Source organism: Triturus cristatus, chromosome 1_1 (assembly GCF_964204655.1).
Source record: "Triturus cristatus chromosome 1_1, aTriCri1.1, whole genome shotgun sequence".
Taxonomy (NCBI): domain Eukaryota; kingdom Metazoa; phylum Chordata; class Amphibia; order Caudata; family Salamandridae; genus Triturus; species Triturus cristatus.
This window is the reverse complement of record NC_140579.1, coordinates 900,412,484-900,433,442: the sequence shown is the minus strand read 5'-3', so window position 1 is coordinate 900,433,442 and position 20,959 is coordinate 900,412,484. Positions and strand designations below refer to the sequence as shown.

Here is a 20,959-nt window from a genome sequence, read left to right as displayed (position 1 = left end):
CTGATTTCTTATCTCGCTTTCCTCAGAGCAGTGGACATTGTGAAGGAACCTGTTTTCAAGATTTAAACGATGAAGATAATGAAGATTGTTTTGTGGCCTCACTAGACATTCCTGTTCTTGCAGTTGGTTCTGAATCTGAGTGAAGGGCAGCATTATTGGGAGATTGTCTTCTTCAAGAGGTCTGCAGTTTTGTTAGAAATGGGTGGCCCAAGGATTAATCTTTGCCTACAGCTCTACAACCTTATTGGAAGGTTGAGTCTGAAATTTCTGTAGAAGATGGTCTGTTGATGAGATGTGATAAACATATCCCACCTCACTCTTTGAGGTTCAATATTATCAAAGAGGCTCAGGAGGGACACTTGGGGATCACTCTCACTAAACGACGAGTCCGTCAAGACTTTTGGTGGCCTAGTATGGATGTTGAGATTTCTACAATGGTTGAAAACTGTCCGGTGTGTCAAACATCAGAAAAAACAATGAAAGTGACCACTCCTCCTTTGCACCCTATTGAATGTCCTTCGGGCCCATGGGTTAAAATAGGTATTGACATTATGGGATCTTACGAGATTCTTCCTCTGGGAATGAAGTACATTTTAGTGGTGATGGACTATACATCAAAGTGGCCGGAAATTAAAGTAGTCAGGGAGGCTAATTCTTCAAGTGTTGTCAAGTTCCTCAAGGACATATTTTTGAGGGAAGGGTTTCCACAGTTCCTAGTTTCTGATAATGGGACCCAATTTTTGAGTGAAGAATTTCAATCTTTTCTAACGCTAAGTGGCATTAAACATCTCAAGAGCTCACTTTATCATCCACAAACCAATGGTCTTGTCGACAGAATGAATAGGGTTGTGGGTGAGTGTGTCAAGTGGGCAGTGAATGGGAGACATGATGTATATAAGTCTCTTAAAAGTATGTTGTGGTTTTATAGGACCACACCACGTTCATCGACAAAAGTTTCTCCTTTTGAGATACTAAGGGGTAGGAAAGCGAATACCAGTTTCCGACCAGGATGGATAGGTAAAGGGGTAGAATCTCTGTTTGATGTTGATGCTCTTATGGAAGAAGTCAAGGTCAATTCTGATATTGCACAGAGAAAAGAGAAAATATGGTTTGATAACAAGAAAAGTGTTACATTTGTTGCTCTTTCTGTGGGTGATTTTGTACGTATTAAGAATCCTGTGCACACCAAGAAAGGGTATTGTAAATTCGGAAATCCTGTCAAGGTTATTCGGATTTACAATAACGCTGCCCAGGTTGAAGAGGGTTGTTGGTGGAATTCGTCTAGATTAATTAAGACAAGATCTTGTCCTATATCTAAAGATGCAAGTTTGACAAGTAAAGAAAACACCCCTTCCAAGCTTTCCGTTGGACAACGTACAAAGAGTTCTAGAGTCCGTGTTATTCCTCACAGGTTTCGTGATTAAGAATTTTTTTAGGTCTTTATTATATTGTACTATAGGAAGTGTTTTATTTTGTTGTTAGTTTATTTGCTTAGGAGAAAAGGAGGTATGTTATATTCTATGTTCAATGTTAAGCATGATAATCATCACCTTCTCCCAGCTGAATGTGTTTATGTGATGTCACCTCCTGATGTCACAGTTGAAATGTTATCATTCAACTGGAGGAGACTGACTGATGATGAAGATGGTTGGCAGTTCAAGAGCTGTGTAGTTATCCATATCAATAAATTCACTTTCATACAAACTGCTCCTGAGTGAATTATTACAAAATGGTGGTTTGAGGGCCCTGAAAGGGTGGTGGTTGGAGGCACTTAATCCATAGGACTGTGCAGAAATTGCAGAGTTGTTTAGACATCGTCTCTCATTATATTTATCATCTTTTGATTGACTTGTTTACCCTGTCGTGAGGCCATCCAAGAAGATACCTGTAGACATTGCAGACACTTGATTGCCAGTATAGAATAACTTGTTAAACTTAGTATTTTTATTGTAGGGGTGTAAATCTAATTCAATAAAAGTGTACAGTGACAATTTGTTATAGTTGACAGTCCAGTACAAAAGGGGGTGGTGATGGACGGAGCATCAGAACTAATCAAACACTCACACCCAGTCAACAGATCTGGGTTTGATCCATCACGTTCTTTAGCCCACTCTGCCACCCCAGTTCAGACATGGTCATATGCAAATCAGTCTGATCCTGTGCCTCATGGAAACAGTCCAGCCCGAACTGCCAAACCATGCCTTCCCTGGACCGGAAACAAGCTTCCTAGGACCGGTTTCTGGCATTTCAGCCGTCTTCAGCCAGGCTTGCTTGAATCCAGTGGCAAAGTGAGCAAGGGACTCACGTCTGAGCATACCCTGCCAACTTATGGCGAACAAAGCAGTACAAAAGGGGGTGGTGATGGACGGAGCATCAGAACCAATCAAACACTCACACCCAGTCAACAGATCTGGGTTTGATCCATCACCGTTCTTTAGCCCACTCTGCCACCCCAGTTCAGACATGGTCATATGCAAATCAGTCTGATCCTGTGCCTCATGGGAACAGCAGTCCAGCCCGAACTGCCAAACCATGCCTTCCCTGGACCGGAAACAAGCTTCCTAGGACCGGTTTCTGGCATTTCAGCCGTCTTCAGCCAGGCTTGCTTGAATCCAGTGGCAAAGTGAGCAAGGGACTCACGTCTGAGCATACCCTGCCAACTTATGGCGAACAAAGCAGTACAAAAGGGGGTGGTGATGGACGGAGCATCAGAACCAATCAAACACTCACACCCAGTCAACAGATCTGGGTTTGATCCATCACCGTTCTTTAGCCTACTCTGCCACCCCAGTTCAGACATGTCATATGCAAATCAGTCTGATCCTGTGCCTCATGGGAACAGTCCAGCCCGAACTGCCAAGCCATGCCTTCCCTGGACCGGAAACAAGCTTCCTTGGACCGGTTTCTGGCATTTCAGCCGTCTTCAGCCAGGCTTGCTTGAATCCAGTTGCAAAGTGAGCAAGGGACTCACGTCTGAGCATACCCTGCCAACTTATGGCGAACAAAGCAGTACAAAAGGGGGTGGTGATGGACGGAGCATCAGAACCAATCAAACACTCACACCCAGTCAACAGTTCTGGGTTTGATCCATCACCGTTCTTTAGCCCACTCTGCCACCCCTGTTCGGACATGGTCATATGCAAATCAGTCTGATCCTGTGCCTCATGGGAACAGTCCAGCCCGAACTGCCCAACCATGCCTTCCCTGGACCGGAAACAAGCTTCCTAGGACCGGTTTCTGGCATTTCAGCCGTCTTCAGCCAGGCTTGCTTGAATCCAGTGGCAAAGTGAGCAAGGGACTCACGTCTGAGCATACCCTGCCAACTTATGGCGAACAAAGCAGTACAAAAGGGGGTGGTGATGGACAGAGCATCAGAACCAATCAAACACTCACACCCAGTCAACAGATCTGGGTTTGATCCATCACCGTTCTTTAGCCCACTCTGCCACCCCAGTTCAGACATGGTCATATGCAAATCAGTCTGATCCTGTGCCTCATGGGAACAGTCCAGCCCGAACTGCCAAACCATGCCTTCCCTGGACCGGAAACAAGCTTCCTAGGACCGGTTTCTGGCATTTCAGCCGTCTTCAGCCAGGCTTGCTTGAATCCAGTGGCAAAGTGAGCAAGGGACTCACGTCTGAGCATACCCTGCCAACTTATGGCGAACAAAGCAGTACAAAAGGGGGTGGTGATGGACGAAGCATCAGAACCAATCAAACACTCACACCCAGTCAACAGATCTGGGTTTGATCCATCACCGTTCTTTAGCCCACTCTGCCACCCCAGTTCAGACATGGTCATATGCAAATCAGTCTGATCCTGTGCCTCATGGGAAAAGTCCAGCCCGAACTGCCAAACCATGCCTTCCCTGGACCGGAAACAAGCTTCCTAGGACCGGTTTCTGGCATTTCAGCCGTCTTCAGCCAGGCTTGCTTGAATCCAGTGGCAAAGTGAGCAAGGGACTCACGTCTGAGCATACCCTGCCAACTTATGGCGAACAAAGCAGTACAAAAGAGGGTGGTGATGGACGGAGCATCAGAACCAATCAAACACTCACACCCAGTCAACAGATCTGGGTTTGATCAATCACCGTTCTTTAGCCCACTCTGCCACCCCAGTTCAGACATGGTCATATGCAAATCAGTTTGATCCTGTGCCTCATGGGAACAGTCCAGCCCGAACTGCCAAACCATGCCTTCCCTGGACCGGAAACAAGCTTCCTAGGACCGGTTTCTGGCATTTCAGCCGTCTTCAGCCAGGCTTGCTTGAATCCAGTGGCAAAGTAAGCAAGTTGACAGTTGACAGTCCAGCAGAATTCATTCCTAATGTATACATTAAATTTGCCACATGCCTTTATCAACTTAACTGACAGCATGAAAATCATATTTAAGCTGATGTAAAAAAACTAGATGTTTTCTGATCTTGTTCGCTGAGTTTAAAGGAAAAGCAGTGTGACTATGAATTGATTGACGTGAAATTCACACTTACATGTACAAAGACACCAAGTGTAAGACCTTACTGAAAAAATAGCTTAGGGTGACGGTTAATTGTTTGGAGGTTTACATATTCCCATTGCTAAACCATCCTTGTATTACCAATGTTTTTAATTTTAAACTTCCTATTTGGGCCCAGCCTGCATCTAACCTTCAATGCCTTTTGTTTTAAATGTTTGTTTTTGTTTCACTTTAAAATATAGGTTTGACTTCCTTTGCATGCCCATCTTCCATCCCCGATTCAAGAGGGAATTCAGCTGTCAGCCAGCCTGAGGGAGGCCTGGGGCTCAGACCCGGTCTGACCTGCTACTGTCTCCAAGAGGTAAGGGATTCAACATCACTATTGAATGTTCCTCTTGGTGGGTGGACAGGGGTGCTAGGGTGTCATTTTGGAACCTTTTGCTGTGGGATGTAGTAGTTTTTAGGTCTCGCCCAGGCAGCGCATGCGCTGCTCTGCTAGATATTTAGTGTATTAGTTTCCAAAGTGCTGCCACAGGCTTTTGGTGGCCTAAAGCTTGCGTGCAGGTGAGCGTACACGCGCGCAGCCACCATCTGCCTTTCTGTCATGGCTCATTAAGCCTTCCAGCGCGTGAATCATGCTCCTCCATCCCCTTGCTGTCTGCTCTCACTACCCTCCTCCCTTCTCCCCCTCCCTCCTCGTTAGCTTGTTATTCTTAACTTCGGAAGCATCTGATGTGAATTCTTCAAGGAGCAATTCACTTCCGACTAAGCCAATGCCGCCTCAGACAGTAGACATTTTCTGGTGCTTGTCTTTACTAGTCTGTTACCTTTCATACTGTTGAAGTAATGGTATTCATCTTACTACAACCAAGTAGAGAGTACAAGAAAATGCAATACCGTAAATAGAAACAATATTAGTACATTTATCCATGCAGGTATTCATGGTGGCATAGGAGAGGAGTTGCTCGTTTTTAGTGACACAACTTACAATTTCAGAGTTGAACTTGCCAACCTGGCAAATTAAGTTCTTCCTGGTGTGACTTGCCAGTGACGAAGTTTGAATCTCGGTTAAGTCTCATCTTTTTGAGGTCGATAAATCGAGTTGCATTCATTTGGATAATAACATTTACTATTTACTGCACTTTTAAGAAGCAATTCTGCAACATTAAGCAATAGATAAATTCGAAATTAGCATTGTCGTCAGAGGGCACTCCAAAAAGTTTAGCAACTGGTAGCAGGGACACTTGCACAATGACTTTGCTGCTGCTATTTTGAAGAATGTTGATGTACTCTTTCCAGAAGTTGTTTGTATTTCATAGAAAATTGCTAAAATTAAAGTTTTACACTTGTGAACAATACACCCGTGGATTTCTCCTTTTGGTATCGTAATCGCCATTTTTTAGAAGACAATCAAATTGTTTTATTTAAGTCATTCAACATTATTGGGCATAAGTTGCGGGCCATCTCAAATGTGCATTACCCCTCACCTCCGCACCCTCTCTGCTCCTCTCTGTGTATTCCTCTCTGCACATGCCTTCCACATCAGCTGCTGGAGGCACAACAAAGCAGGCCCGCACTCTCCATTCAGTCTCCGTTTTATTCAAGCTTCGTATACTCCATTTGGGCATGTGGTTTGAAACCTGCACCAGTGGTTCAGCATATACTATTTACAAACAGCATGTACCGTTTTGGCTTATGTCCCATTTTTTTACTGTTTGATGTAAGCATTGATTATCGCTGATGTGTGTAGATTTTTTTTTATTTGTATACATTTTACATGGATTTGCCTAATATATATAACACACAACTAGAGCAGCCAGATCCATGGGTGAGTGCCTTAAGCCATCTAAAATTCAATATTTAGAGATAGATTTATAGCCTCTAAATTGTCAATTTGGTATCTCCCAAAACAAGCATTGGCATAGCCAATAGGTCTCGCCTTTGGGACCTTATAAGTGTTTAGCCCTGCAACAGTTGATGTTGTTGCACCAAGGATATGGTGCTGCATAACTAAATACTTATAAGGTCCCAAAAGCGAGACCTATTGGCTATGCCAATGCTTGTTTTAATATTGCAGACCATTGATTGATGGCTTAATTGGTTGCTACTGCTGAAGTTTTAACTACCTTGTGGTGTATTTGAACAAATGATTTGCTCTTCCCATCAGGACAGCCAGAACTAGTATGTCGAGCAGTAGATTCTGCTGTAGGAAAAACCATCCATTAGAAGCACTTTAATGGGCCTCATTAAGTCTGAGTGGTTTCAGTGGTATGAGCCTCGACTCAAACTAGATACTGCGCCTCAGTTCACTGTGAGGTGTTGTTGTATTGGAGTTGCTTGGAAAGTGCTTCATACGTCTGATGGGCTGAAGCACATTTGTGGATGGGTAGCTCTTGATAGAGTGCAATGTGTGGAATGGTCTGTGTGTGTGTTTGTCAGGTGGCTTATTTGGGTAGTTTTCTAAGTTGTGTAATAGCCAGATTTCTGCTCTTATTGTGTTTTTTTTTACTGACCCTGGGCATAAATGCGAAATTAAAAGCAGTGAGTAAGAGGACAGTACAGCTTTAGATTGTAGTGTGTGGTTTAGTAGAAAGTATAGTGTGGCTATATCTGAAACTTTTTGATAGAATGTGTTCAGATTCTTCATACCATGTTGCTGAAAGCATGCAACTGTGCATGGTTTGGTGCCATCATGCATCCTGTGCCTGACAGTTTTGTTTCAAATGCCCAGCTTAAACTACACTGAGAATGAGCAAAAGAAGTTCTCGTATATAGGAAAGTAGCCCTTTTTTACATAATCGCACCCACCTTTTGCCTGGTAACTTATGTGATTTCGACTGGAAGTGCACTGGGTTCCTGCTAACCAGGTGCCCCGTGCCAGAGCTCTTTCCTAAAACTGTATAATTGCTCCCACAGTTGGCAAAAACATTACCACCTCTAAGTCCCTAGTAAATGGTACCCCTGGTACCTAGGGCTTGATGTATTAAAGAGAGTCCCTAAGGGCAGCAGCACAGATTGCTCCACCATTAGGGACCCCTCACCAAGCAAATGCAAGGCTGCTATTGCAGACTGCATGTCTTGGTGCAAATAAAAGTGAAAACACATCCCTTTGTGCCATGCCCCCTAACACTGCCTGTAATATTTGTAAGTCAGCCCTAAGGCAGGGTGCTCAATATTACATGTGAGAGCATACCTGCATGAGCAGATATGCCCTCTGTGCTGGAAGTCCTATTACTGTCAGTGCAAGTGACCAGGAAAGTCATTTTTTTAAAACATGTGCTGGACACTGGTGAAAACGAGTTCCCCAGCTACATGATGGCTTCACTGAAGATTGGGATGTTTGGTATCAAACAGCTCCTATTGATAAACCCACACTGATTTATCAGTACATGCACAAAGAGGGCACCTTAGAGGTGGCCCCTGAAAACCTACCAGCTTCTGGTGTTCTCCCTGACTGGTTTCTTCCAGCCTGCCACAAGACACTATTCTGACCTCCTAGGGTGAGAGCCTATACTCTCAGGAGGCCCTGAACAAAAGCATGTCTGGGAACAGGGTTTAACGACCCCTCCCATAGGATGCCTGGCTGATTAGCCTTCCTAGGCCGGCAAGCTTCAAAGAGCTGCCGCCTTAGAAATGTGAATCTGGCTCCCCCTCACACAAGAGCAAGCAAACCCCCTTGTCCAGAGCCTTCTTTGGCACCTGGTCAGGTGGGAAAATTAGCCAGTTAGGTGGGCATGCCACTTCCACACTAGTACCACCCCTAAGGTGAGCTACACTGAGGTGGACACTATTTTTCAGAAGTAGCCGTGTTTGTGATGGCCTACATAGGAATTCTGGGACAGGGTTATGCCCACTGTAGGAAGCTGTAGGAAGCTGGCTTTATATGGGGTATTGCCACTAGGTGGTAATACCGAGCACAGAGTCCAGGGGTTCCCCGAAAGCGTACAGGCCTCAATGTAAACCCAAAGTGGTCTATTAGTGGAAGTGTAGACGAGCCGCCTTAGGCCTAACACAGAAGAGTGTAAAACATATATTGCACAACAGTGATCAATAATGGACACACTACTCCAGAAGGCGATCCAGACTAATTTTAGAAAAATCTAACTGTGTTTGTACTATATTTTAAGACCACGATCTTCTCAATAAGGTAAGTATGTTTTCAAATAATTTTTTTTTAGCTGATTGGCAGGTTAGGGGCAGCCAAATATGAGTACCTTCGATCTCGCATCAGGATACTGGTAGATAGGTCTGACCCCTGGAGCAAAAGAAAAATCTGCATTCTCCACTCCAAATGGGCACTTCCAGTTGACTGTGATGCCCTCTGGACAAAATGGGGACACAGTCTGTTCAGCTCACCAAGGCCCATAGGCTTTGAGTGTAGGGGTGCCTTTCGACGTCTGAGTCTTCTTACCAGAGCCGGTGCGGTGGTTGGGGGGGGCTCTGGATTCACACTGCAGGTGCCGTCGTGGAGGGCAGGAGTGGTCACCCAACAATGGACACGAGGTTAGGATCGCAAGGGAGACTTCACTGTACAGGTGAGCCACTCAGACACGGGCTGTGGGCGTTGGGTGCAGAGTGGGTATCCACCTGGATCTGAAGTCTTTGGAGTCAGCTTCTACTGCACAGGTCCGCTATCCTCCGGAGATTGGAGTCTTTATTGAAGGCAACAGTCCTCCCCGGTGACCAAAGGCTGCTCCCCCCGCAGCCTGAGGAGTGGGGTTGGCAGAGGTGGGTAGATCACCTATCTTTTTGAATTTTCCCACCCAAAGTAGGGGTGTAAACCAGGGGCTGCCATCTAGAGGCTAGGGGTTGCATTACAAAGGCAGCAGTGCTTTGGCACTTCACTTCATGAAGCACTAGCCCATCCAGGGGGAGTTATTAGCGGCTCCTTGGCTGCTGGAGTTAATTGCCGAGGGACGCACCGCATTGGAGCTGCTGGGTAGTGTGGAGACGGTGACGTGGTTGGGGCCTAAAGCTGCGCCGCAGATTTGGAAGTGGTGGCGTGGAGCGAGGGCTGCGGCCTGGCTTACACCGAGGACTGGAAGGTGACTATCAGAGAATCTACACATGCGGCTGGTAAGACATGTGGGGAGAGCGGGGCTAGCAAAGAAGAGTGTGGCGAACCGCGGCCCATAAACTGCAGCGGAGGTTACCTTGGCCCGGGTAAGGAACACTCAGAACTATTTACGACGGCACCAGTGGCGGTCCGTCCATTGGGGGCGTTGGGGCGTTGCCCCCCCGCCCGCTCCCCTGCCCGCAGCTTCCTCGGCGTCTGCCGCGTCTCTGAATTTAAGCAAACTCTCAGTTTACTTACGTTCAGAGACGCTGAGGGAGGGAGAACTGTCAGTCAGAATGACGTTGGACCGCCCACCCCGTTCAGAGTCTGAAGGGGTGGGCGGTCTGGCGTCATGTTGACTGACAGGCAGCCAGCAGCACACAAGTGCGCATGAGTGGGGACGGAGGGCGATTTTTGCACCGTGCCCAGACATGCGCACTCGTGTTTACAAAGGCTGGCGCATGCCCATTAGGAGAGCGAGGGTTGAGCCAAGGCTCAAACCTCGGTCTCCAATGGGTAGGCGGGCGGAGCGTAAGCCTGCTCTAAGCCAATCCTGGTGCTGCTCCAGCACCAGGATTGGCTGAGAGGGGGCTTGCAATGCATGCCAGCACTGATGGGCTGTTCCAGTGAGTAGGCGCCAGAAGTAACGGAAACGGACCCGAGGCGGCGCGGACGGTGGACCCGGACCTGCTCAGGACAGGTAGGATTTAATTTAAAAAAACGTCCCCCCCCCCGCGTGACCCCCCCCCCCCCCCACACGACACGAGGCGCGGCTGCAAAGGAATTGAATAGTTCTCGTTTTTGTTATAGTATTTCTTAAGGTCATAATCTATTTAGCAGGTTATTTCGTAGTACAGCACAAGTTCTTAGTCCCAAAGTTCTTATTTGCAAATAGATGATGACATTCAATTATTTATTCGGAGGGGGCAAGATTAAAACCTTTTACGCTACATGCCCACTCTACATCTGGGGGGCTTTCAACTTCCTTCTATGTGTAATTTCGACCTGGCCCTTCATCTTTCACAATTAGTGTACCTCCTAGCACGACCTGGTCTATCTCCGCTGTGGGTACCTCTGTAAAACGAAGCACATGAGCGCTCCAGGTTATTGGGCAGTGCGATATGCACACAAAGGGTTAATGAAGACGTCCACTGATGAAGTATCTAAAGCAATATTTGTCCATTGGAATTCTGAAAAAGATTTGCTACTCTCGGTGCAAACTTTGCAATTTCATTTTCTGTTTAATTACATGAAATTAAAGCCAGACGATGTACTTCTCCAAAGTTTCAGTGATTGAAAGGAGTTCACAAACTGAAGAACAGCTAAAGAAAAATGCTTAGGGGTCAATCTGCATTTACTCACTGGCGACCCAGTCTGGCACTGGACTACATTACACCAGCCACGATATAGAGATTCCTCAGAGACGCGATGCTGAAATGTTGATAGTTTAAAATTTGACACAATTGGTATTGGTCCCCTTTGTATCTACAAAGATCAAGGATGTTTCCCTACTCTCAGTGCTGCTGGTGTAAAAGCAAACATCTCTGTATTTTCAGTTTTTCACTTTGTCCTTTCCCCACGTTTTAGTTGTTTTGACACAGGGTAAAATAGCCTACTGGTTCCATGTAATCTTTTGTTTCACACAACTGTGTCCCTCTGTAAATAAGAGTATTAGGAAACTTTGCATTACATTTTCTTAGTAATGACGTCGACTCCAGGAGAAAAGTTACTTTTCTATACCAACGTCTGTTTTCCTTTAGCACTGCCGCTTTAAAATAGTGTGAGGCCGGAGAAATAAGTAACTGCTCGCTCCACTTAAACGTTATATGAATGTTGGAAATACAGCAAGAATTGACAGAAAGAGGTGACCCATATTGGAACAATGACTCTGTGTCTTTTCCTGGAAAACTGTTTTCTGCTATTGAATGTGTTTTTGTTTGCCTTGATTGTGTGAACCAGCACATTGATCCTCCACAAGGTTGATATCTGGAAGCAAGAAGGGTTCATGTGTGTTGCTTTTTTCTGAGGTTGCTGAGTACTAAGAAGAATTTTGCATTTTGAATGATGAACCTCGATCTGAAACTCTATGGTATAGCATGTAATTCGATTTGCGTCTGTCCTGGTTTATTGCACAGCTTGACCTGATTGGTGGTAATTTTCAGGTCACACTGTGAAAGTGGCCGCTCTGGCATTTCATAACTATGTGCCCTCGAAAAAAAAAAGTGCTTTGTGAGTTTGTCACCAATGTGATGATATATGTCAGACTTGCGTGTCGCGGCATCTTTTTCATTCCTTTTACCGTTCCGGTTAGCAGGGAAAGTGCGTAGTTTGATGCCAATGTATATGGCACATTTCTTACTTACATAGTGTTAACATGTGCAGAAAGTGACATAATAATGAAATACTACCCTGCATTACACTGTAAAATGTAGTCAACCCTGCTGCATTATTTGGTACTTCCTGTTGCATAATTCCAGAGGACCTGATTAAAGTGCTGCTGCTCTTCCGGTCCTTGAGAGAGGTGGAGAGAAGCAAAGGAGAGAGATGGGAGGGTAATAGGGGTCATAAGGAGGAGGCTGGGGCATTGCTGGGTGTATTGCATTAATAACCTTCCTGCTTCCTCATATTTGCTTGAAAATGCTCCATTTATCCTCTATTTTTTCAAAATTTTCTCGGGGGAGAACCCCCGATCCCCCCGAAGGTTGTTTAGTCTTGCTCGCTAGGCTCGCTCGCCTCAGTGCAGAACTGTCATAATTTAATGCCGCACCACTTTCAAATGTCACCAGCCGCCACTGGACGGCACCAACAGTGAAGTGACAGCAAGGACTGCATTGGTGCGGCGAGAGAGGTGCCAGCGTGCAGAGGCCTGCGCTACCTGGAGCAGGTGATAGACACTTGTTGCTGTGGGCCTCTGTTTGGCTGCAGAGCGGAGCACTGTTTGCGCTGTACGCTCTGTATTATCTGGCCCTGGCCCCACGACCCCTGGTGTCAATGATCTTAAGTGACTGCTGAGGTGCCATAAGCAGGTGCAAGGCACGTGAGTGCAAAGGGGCTCATGGCAGGGCGGCCCCCTTAATTTGCAAAGGGACAGTTGACGAGTGCATATAAAGCTGATCTGGTGGATGCAGAAGTAGCTGGAACCGCTGACTGCGATCTCGAGACGCCCAGGCTCTGCTGGCACCATGTGTGACTTGGCAAAGTAAAAATGTGCTGAAGGGAATGATATATGAAGTAAGTACACGCACAAGATTGATTCAACTGACAGATAACCGTTTAACAGCTCTGCGGTTGCTGCAAGTCGACAATGCACCACCTCAAGCCGGGGCATCGGTGGTGAGCGCAGAGCAGGGCCTATATAAGCTGTTGTACATCATACCGATGGCTGGAGTCCGCATCAATGGACACGTCTCTGACGGTTTTCACATAGGTAAAGAACACGGCAGGGCTGCCCCCTGTTGCCTTTATCTTTGCTGTAATCATAGAACAGTTGGCTTTTATCATGACAGCGGCACGCCAAGGCGGCCTTAAAATTTTGACTCTGTCCTCTCAGCATCACTGTATGCTGACGGCATGGTACTATACGCCCGAGATCCTTCTGTCAACTTGGCACCAGTTATACAGAAATATGTGAGATTTGAATATTACTCTGGGCTCAGTATTAATCGGTGCAAATCGGTTGTCTTCCCACTTACATTGGTGACTCCAAAATGCTCGTTGGAGTTCCTGCTGGTATGGGATACTCAGCCGGTCAAATATCTGGGGATTTGGTTACATAGAGATCCTGAAAAATGGTCATCTTGCCCAATTTCGTGGACCTCTTTGTCAACATTCCTTTTACACTTCCTATGCACTTTAAGAGGCTCTAGTCCCTTTTGAATACACTATTCTGGGCCCGCAAACAACCGAAATCGGCTGGGATGTACTCACATTGCTGTACGAGGGGGGTGGATTTAATGCGCCTTATCTCTACATTACCTCTGTACACAAGCACACTTTGCACATTATTAGCACGCCGCACATGAATACACACCACATATTGTGGTGGAATATGACGACGCCCATCCTACTCCACTGTCGACTCTCATATTACAGAAAAGAAAGAACATAATGCACTTAGAAATCAACCCTCTACAGTCCACGTTGTCAGCATGGTGGAGGCTGGGTGGTGAGGTTGGGAGACTGCTGCTGTATGCACCGGCAATGCCTTTAAGGCAAAACGCTGAGATTTCAGTATCTCAAGAAGACATTGCACTGAAAATTCTAGCACAGGCTGGTTTACAAAGGATCGTAGATGTTTATCCCGGGGGTACATTTATAGGTCATCCCCACTCACAACCTTCATATATTGCAGGCTTATAGCGGTGATGTGATGTTTAAACCCAGCTTTCCGGATGAACCCCCAGTGCTCAAAGCATTGCAGGTACTTTTCACCGCTGCCACACGTAGGCATCTCATTGCCCGCTTATATGGCAGTACAGGCAGATAGGCCACAGACCACTGAAGGCGAGGGAATGCTGGAACACTATTTTTTGACAAACACTGTGGGTGCAGTGCTTAATTTGTAAAATATGAAGTGCAGGTGCTCGGAAAAAAAACTGGAGGCCACACCCACTTTCGCCTGGCTCCGCCCACTTCCTCCACTGGCTCCACCATCTCTCTATTGGCTCCGCCCACATCCTCAACTGGCACTGATGAAAGGCAGATTTAATACCCGATCTGAATTTCAAGCAAGGGAGACTTGCTCCAAGTAAGGCTTAGATAGGAAGTTCCCCTGCCCTGAGAACATTTTTAAAAAGATTAAATTAAAAGTGCATTTAAAGCACAATTTTGGAATAAATTAGCTAAAATGGCAAGTGCATTGAAAAGGGACAAGTGAAACATTCCAGTGCTCTATGTGCCGATTTAGGGAAAGGACAATACTCACATGCATTATAATGCCTAGCCCTGGCATAATGGTGGCAAGACACAGTGGTGGCTAGTGTTCGGATATTAGCATCATTGTCAAATTGAGGTAGCCACATATTGTATAATGGTGGCCACCATTGACAAACTGAGTTCATCCTTGAACTTATGGTGCCACCCTGATTACCGTTTTTAATATATTTTGGGCATCCATAGTATTAATGGTGTCTAGACCTGACACAAAGGTGGCATTCACGCAATGGCACCCATTATTGGCCTATTGAGTTGTCTTTGGCAATATGGTGGCCATCTCTGGCATAGCACTTTACATGCAGCTGAAGTCTTTGATAACAGTTTTAAGGTTACTGTAGATCAGGATAGAAATTTATGAATTGCAAGTAACAAAACAATCTATGTGACAAAAGCAGTAACCCCCTGAGCTAACCACATAAAAATACTTTTCTGTGATATGCAGAATAGACGTTCTGTGCAGCAGGCATGTTAGGCTCTGTGCTACTGCAGAGTCAAAAGTTGCACCAGACAACTGATCTCTCTGCAGCAGGAACATGATGAATCATCACTTTATCTTTCACTTACCTACAGAGTCACTGGGTGTTGGGTAAATAATTCCTGCTGCTCAGCCTGGTCGCTGTAGCTGGAGTCTGTGGGGTCACTCACTACAAACCGGTGATCTGACTAGTAGTGTTCTGATGTGCTGGAGACAAGAGAAGCCTTGCCCATCTGCAGCTTGTAGTGAGGGTGAGAGATCATAGTGTGACACGCTATCAGAGCTATGCCCTGCGTTTAGACACACGGCGCCCACTCTCAGTCTCACCATGACTGACATAGCCACCAAAGAATCTCCATGACCAGGCGAGAGGAGCACTGTTCAGGAAGTCATGGAGGTCACTGAATTATGAATTCGGTCTGTGGCAGAAGCAATTCTTGGTGGTGGCAGGATTTTGAAATTAAAACATCGTGCTGCTGCTCCTGCACAGACCAGAAGCCTTTCAGAAGCAGCTGCCGAAATTCCAGTAGGGCTGCAGACCATGAGTGTCCCTCCTGTGAGTGCAGCTCTATCTCACCTGAGCTGACAGAAGCGCACATGCATCAGCAAGCGCAGCCACAACAGAGAGCTGTAGGGGTGGTGAAACCATGATGTCCGGGGGCTGGTGCTACGATTAACATTACAGAGATAAAATCTGCTCAGCACGCATTGGACCCAGGCTGCACTCGGCAAACTTGAAGCGCTTGAAAACGTGTGCACACGCACCAGCGCAACGAGGTCTGAGGCCTTAACAAAACTGAAAGCGCGCCGCAAGTGAAGCATGTTTGCAGTACACCATGGTACATGCTACACACCATGAGCCTGATCTCAAGGGCAGTGGGGTGCTCAGTGTGTGGCACCAAAAAAAGAGGGAGCAATCAGACAAGGCCTAGTAATCCGACCATATGGCACCATGAGCAAAGCAAAGATGGTGCGAATATGCAAATTACTTTTCATACCGCCACTTTAACTCAAGTGGTATTTCTTGCTTTAACCCAGTTTGTTGTAATGCAAGAGTATGATTATTCTGGCATCAGTCATCTGCATGCTGCTAGTAGGAGACTATTACAAACAATCTTACCCTGAGTGTGACAAATCAGCCTGACACATGCCCATTGTAGAAAATTATGTCACCATTTTCTTATGTTTTGGCATGAAGGACAATTTGCATCAGTAAGACGAAATCTTTTGTATATAACAGGCACCAAGTCGGTTCTGGGTATAGGAGGCATTACATTTAGCATAAGGGTGCAAATCAGGTGCATAGATGCTCCTGTACCCAGATTACTGTTGCTTTCATATGATTGGCTGTTTACTACAGTTAATAAAACAGACAGTTTGAAAAAGTATCTTTTCTATAAACAATGCATTAGCAACCAGTTGCTTACAAGGTACCCGGTACTCTTTTAAGAGCAATGTGTCACGCAATGTAGATTTTCGCTATTTGTTTTAAAAAGCAGAAAATTACACAATAACACGTAGGAATTGTTTCACATACACATTCATTCATTTAGCATCCTGTTACAGAGTTGTATTATTCTTAAACCGCATACAACCGCTGAAAGATGTTGAGTCTTGTATTAGGATTAAAAACAAATCTCCTTTCTGAAGTCTGTTCCATCACTGGAGCTGGGTTCTACTTTATGGTGTTATTCCCCATTCCTAGTGGCGCCAGGCCGACAGGAGAAACCACTACGATGTAGCTCAGAGCTATCCCCAATTGCACGAGTTTTAATTCATGTCATTTATAAAAGATGCGGACTGCTTGCATTTTTGAAAGAGGTAAACAGCGATTAGCATTCGTTTTCTCAGCCAGAAATTAGTGGGGGGGGGCTGGGCGAGATGTTAACACAGGCTTGTTTTAACTCCTTGAGAACTTAATGTGCGGTTGAAGCAAACACAGGGCTAGGGGTCATCTACCTTCTCAAAACTCTTACGGCTTTCCAGAGGACGCGAGTGAGAGTGTCTCACTAGTAATATACACCGTTTTTTAAATATTTTTCATTTCCCTCCCTCCTTTCCTCGCTCACCAGGGCATGACAGGCATACTCTTCAGGTGGAAACTGCATGCTGCCTTCGCGGCCTCCATTGCCATCCTTAATGCAAACTTCACTTTAAATGTGCAGGGAGGCCTGGAGCATTGTTAGACCATCTTCGGATGGCATCTTCACACCAAACTTTAAAATGGCAGCACGCTGTTTACACTTTACAGCATTAATGCTGTAAAGTGTTAATGCTATTTTCACATACCTAATGCAGATGTCCCACTCTACCATGAGACAGTCAATCCGGTCAATGGCGACGTGTGGGCTGGGGCTGCAGCCTTGCTCGAGTTGCAAACAAAATTATCTGGCCGGCTGCACCCGTTACTTCTCTCACGTGCATGGCGCCAACTGCCAAATTCACTGTGGGCCCCTCCTCCAGTCCCTGCTTTTTGAGGCATAAGCATTCTAGGCCAGCATGGGATGGGGGAGGGATTCACGCGTTTACTCAAAATCAACCCTGCCTCTTGTCTCTGGTGCTGTGTGCACCCCACCCCGCCCCAGGCGAGAGGACTTAACAGACTGTCATCTTATGAAGCAAATATAAATGACATTGTAAAACACTGCCTTGTGCCTCCGGGGCGAGTAAATCTCGCCGGGTTCACACATAGGGAGCTGCATTGTGCATTCACTTTATCAGTGCTTAAAAACACGAGTTTCAGGTTACGTACAGCCTGTAACAGCTCGTGGGGTTTTCTTTTGTTAGGCCAGTCTCTAAACAGTAAGTGCCGGTGCTTAGCACCGGAAAGCACCGGCACAAATTAAGCCCTGTGTGGGTGAGGAAGACTGTAGTTTGTTTCACACAGTCCCATAGCCTCACCTCTAATTACAACTTAAGAAGCATTAATTTCAAGTTTCTACATCAAATATATTACACGCCTCCGAAATTATAGAAATATGGGCGACGAGCTGATGATAATTTTATTAGGTGCAGGAGTAGGGCGGGGCTAATTCCATTCATCTACATGGACATGTCATGTTATAAGTCAATATTGGATGCATGTCATTGAGGCGTTAACTAAAATTATATCTGAATCTATACCTTTCGACACAGCTATCTGATTGCTAAGACTGGTTAAAGATGTCACCTGCTTCGAGTAAATAGACAGCTGTGGTCCTATTAGCTAAAAGATGTGTAGCCCTGCACTGGGGCAGCAAAGGTAATCCCACCAAAACAACCTGAATTCTGGTTCTGGTATATTTCAATCACAGCTAGAACTCTATGCAGAAGACGAGAGCCTCTAGGCCCAAGGATATATGGGGACCCCTGACGACATGTCATGTCGCACCCTTTGAACAATTGATAAACTTGGCCGCTGGTTATACTCGAATTGTGTATTGTACTCACAGGTACTTGTGTATATATAACATATGACTTGTGTATTGTGTCAAATGTAATAACCGCAAATGCTTCCTTCCATTGGAAGTAAATGCATATGGGGTGTTAAGCCAATGTCTCGCTTTTTGTTGTTCATTATTGTTACTTTTGCATAACATGTTAAAATCAAATAAGAAAAAAAACTCCTGAAGATTGGTCCTGTAAGTCACTGTACAATACATGTTAACAATACATGTTCTTCCTTCTATAGGATTACAGTCTCTAACTCAAAAATTGCGCTAAATGTCCTTTTTTGGAACTGAAAAGAATTTATATTTGAAAACGTACTTACCTGAAAGATTGCTCTCTGATGCCTAAACATATATAAAGATACTTGCTAATTTTATAAATTCGTGTGGATCTCCTTCTCGAATTGTGTGTGTAATTTATTAATCATTGTGTGTATTTGCAGAGGTCTTGCACTTCTCTCGATTAAGTCTCAGGCTTCTCGACTACTACCCCTAATAGAGCACCTTGGGATTGGTAGAGCAATATTACTTATTATCCACTTATAAGGGAACCCCTGGACTCTTTACACGGTATACCAGACTTGAAATAATCACATAGAGTTGGGTTCCTACTTCAGAAGTGAAGGATGTTCCTCTTTGGGACAGGGTGCAATGTTTTATCATCTGTAGTATATGCCTTCAAGTCCACGCAGAGGCAGTATAGGAGCAACCCATTAGATCTGGCATTCTGTAATCAAGCACGTTATATCATCTGATGTGGAGCGATGGGCAACCAATGATTGTACCACCAGCTAAAGCATATGATTGCCGAGCTCAGCCAGGTGCGGAAGAAAGCAAACCATAAAAATGGACATCATGTAAGTACCTGATCTAGCGTGTCCTTTGAAGTGGGCAGGAGAAGTCAATTGGAATAGGGACTTTTAGAAACAGCTACAGTATATTTTATAAAGCGTCTACCAAGGAGCAAACCAAAGGAATAGGCACTATACGATACAATTGTCTTAGTATGTGCTCTGTGCAACCTACCTAGGAGCAATAGACAGCTACCCTGTATGCACTTATCCACTGTAATGTGGCTGAGTAGACCTCAATGGATTGGCTGGGGAGCAACCCAGAGGAATTGTCATTATACCTTCAACCACTATATCCTCCTAGGACCAGGCCAGGGGATCAACAGACACACTACATCTGGGCCTGTGGATTCCACACAGGAAGGATAATGGCACAATCCGCCGGTTGTGTGAATAAACTGTAGAGAAAGAGTATCAATTAGTAATTTTGTGGAAATAATGCATTAACGTTAGTGAATAAGAGAGGGAGATGTTGGGAGAGTGGTTCAAGGAATGGTTAAGTCCTCTCCTGAAGATGCCCTTTACCTTGTGGCTGTTTTCGGACAGTTATGCAAGCCCAGAGCCATTGAACTTTTATTGTCTTTTGATGCGAGTCTTTGTAATCATTGGTTTTCCGAATGTTTCCTATCTACATTGTTTCCCTGTACACAAAATACCGGATCGGACTCAATCAAATTAAAAACTGATGTATCAGCTTTGTGCAAGGCTAACAGAAATGCATGTGGTAAAGTCCATTACACGCTAAGAGATGTGGTCAAGACCAGCAGGTGTATTAAGAAAAAAGCAGTGAAACCGCCCCAGCCCAGGGCTGCTGAATAACTTTCAATTCCCTGTGCTCTAAATGATATCAGAATACTAAGTGTAGACATGGTAAAAGGACAAAGGGACAGGCCTGCAGCTAGAAGAAACCGAAACATAGCACACAACTCCACATGACTTTTCCTATACAAAAAACATACTGTAAAAAATTAATAAGAGCAGCAAGAAGTAAAAGCATACTGAATAAATAAAATAAAAATTATATATACAATGTTCGCAATTAGCGACAAAGAAAAAGGTGGAGCATGCTGGCAAAATCTACCAGAACCTCATTAGGGTCCTCCTGGCACGAGTATTCCTCTGTAGTGGAACAACAACAGTATTGTTTTCAACAAGCATATCAGCAACGGGTCTCTATTTTAGGTGTGTGCTCATTTCCGTGTCCGATTTGTTATTCCACTAAAAAAGAGGCCTTTCAATCTGATAGCATTGCCACAATCCTTGTCAACAAGTGGTTTACCATATTTCCCCTCTTTCTTAGAATGAGTTAAAAGCTAACTTGCACCCATTTTTCCTTTGTTAAACCTTTTTCTTCGTCTGCCACGTTCTTACTTAGCGCATCAAAAATGCCGTTCATATCCACACCCTGTTTCATCCACTTGGACATCCACCCAGAACAGAATTTCGAAGATGGTTTCTGCCTTTCCAAAAGGAGACATTTTTGTGTGTAGTCAATTAATCAATCAGGGTTTGTAAAGCGCACTACTCACCCGTTAGGGTCTCAAGGCGCTGTGGGGTGTATGCAGCTCCGTAGGGGTTATTCGAAGAGCCAGGTCTTGAGGTCTTTCCTGAATTGATGCAGTGTTAGGCTTCACCGGAGGTGAAGGGGGAGATCGTTCCTGGTCTAGGCTGCGAGGTGTGAGAAAAACCTTCCACCCGCTCGGCTCCTGTAGAAGTGTGGGACGGTGGCTAGGGCGAGGTCAGCTGAGCAAAGGTTTCTC

General features: G+C 45.2%; 1 long non-coding RNA gene across 1 annotated transcript in view; it reads left to right on the top strand.

Moving 5' to 3' along the window:
- The window catches only part of LOC146871258 (uncharacterized), a 224,987-nt gene that overhangs the window by 181,490 nt on the left and 22,538 nt on the right, over nucleotides 1–20,959 (top strand). Inside the window, exon 2 of the long non-coding RNA XR_014959533.1 lies at nucleotides 4,697–4,815. This is a non-coding gene — a long non-coding RNA (uncharacterized LOC146871258). The remainder of the gene's footprint in view (nucleotides 1–4,696; nucleotides 4,816–20,959) is intronic.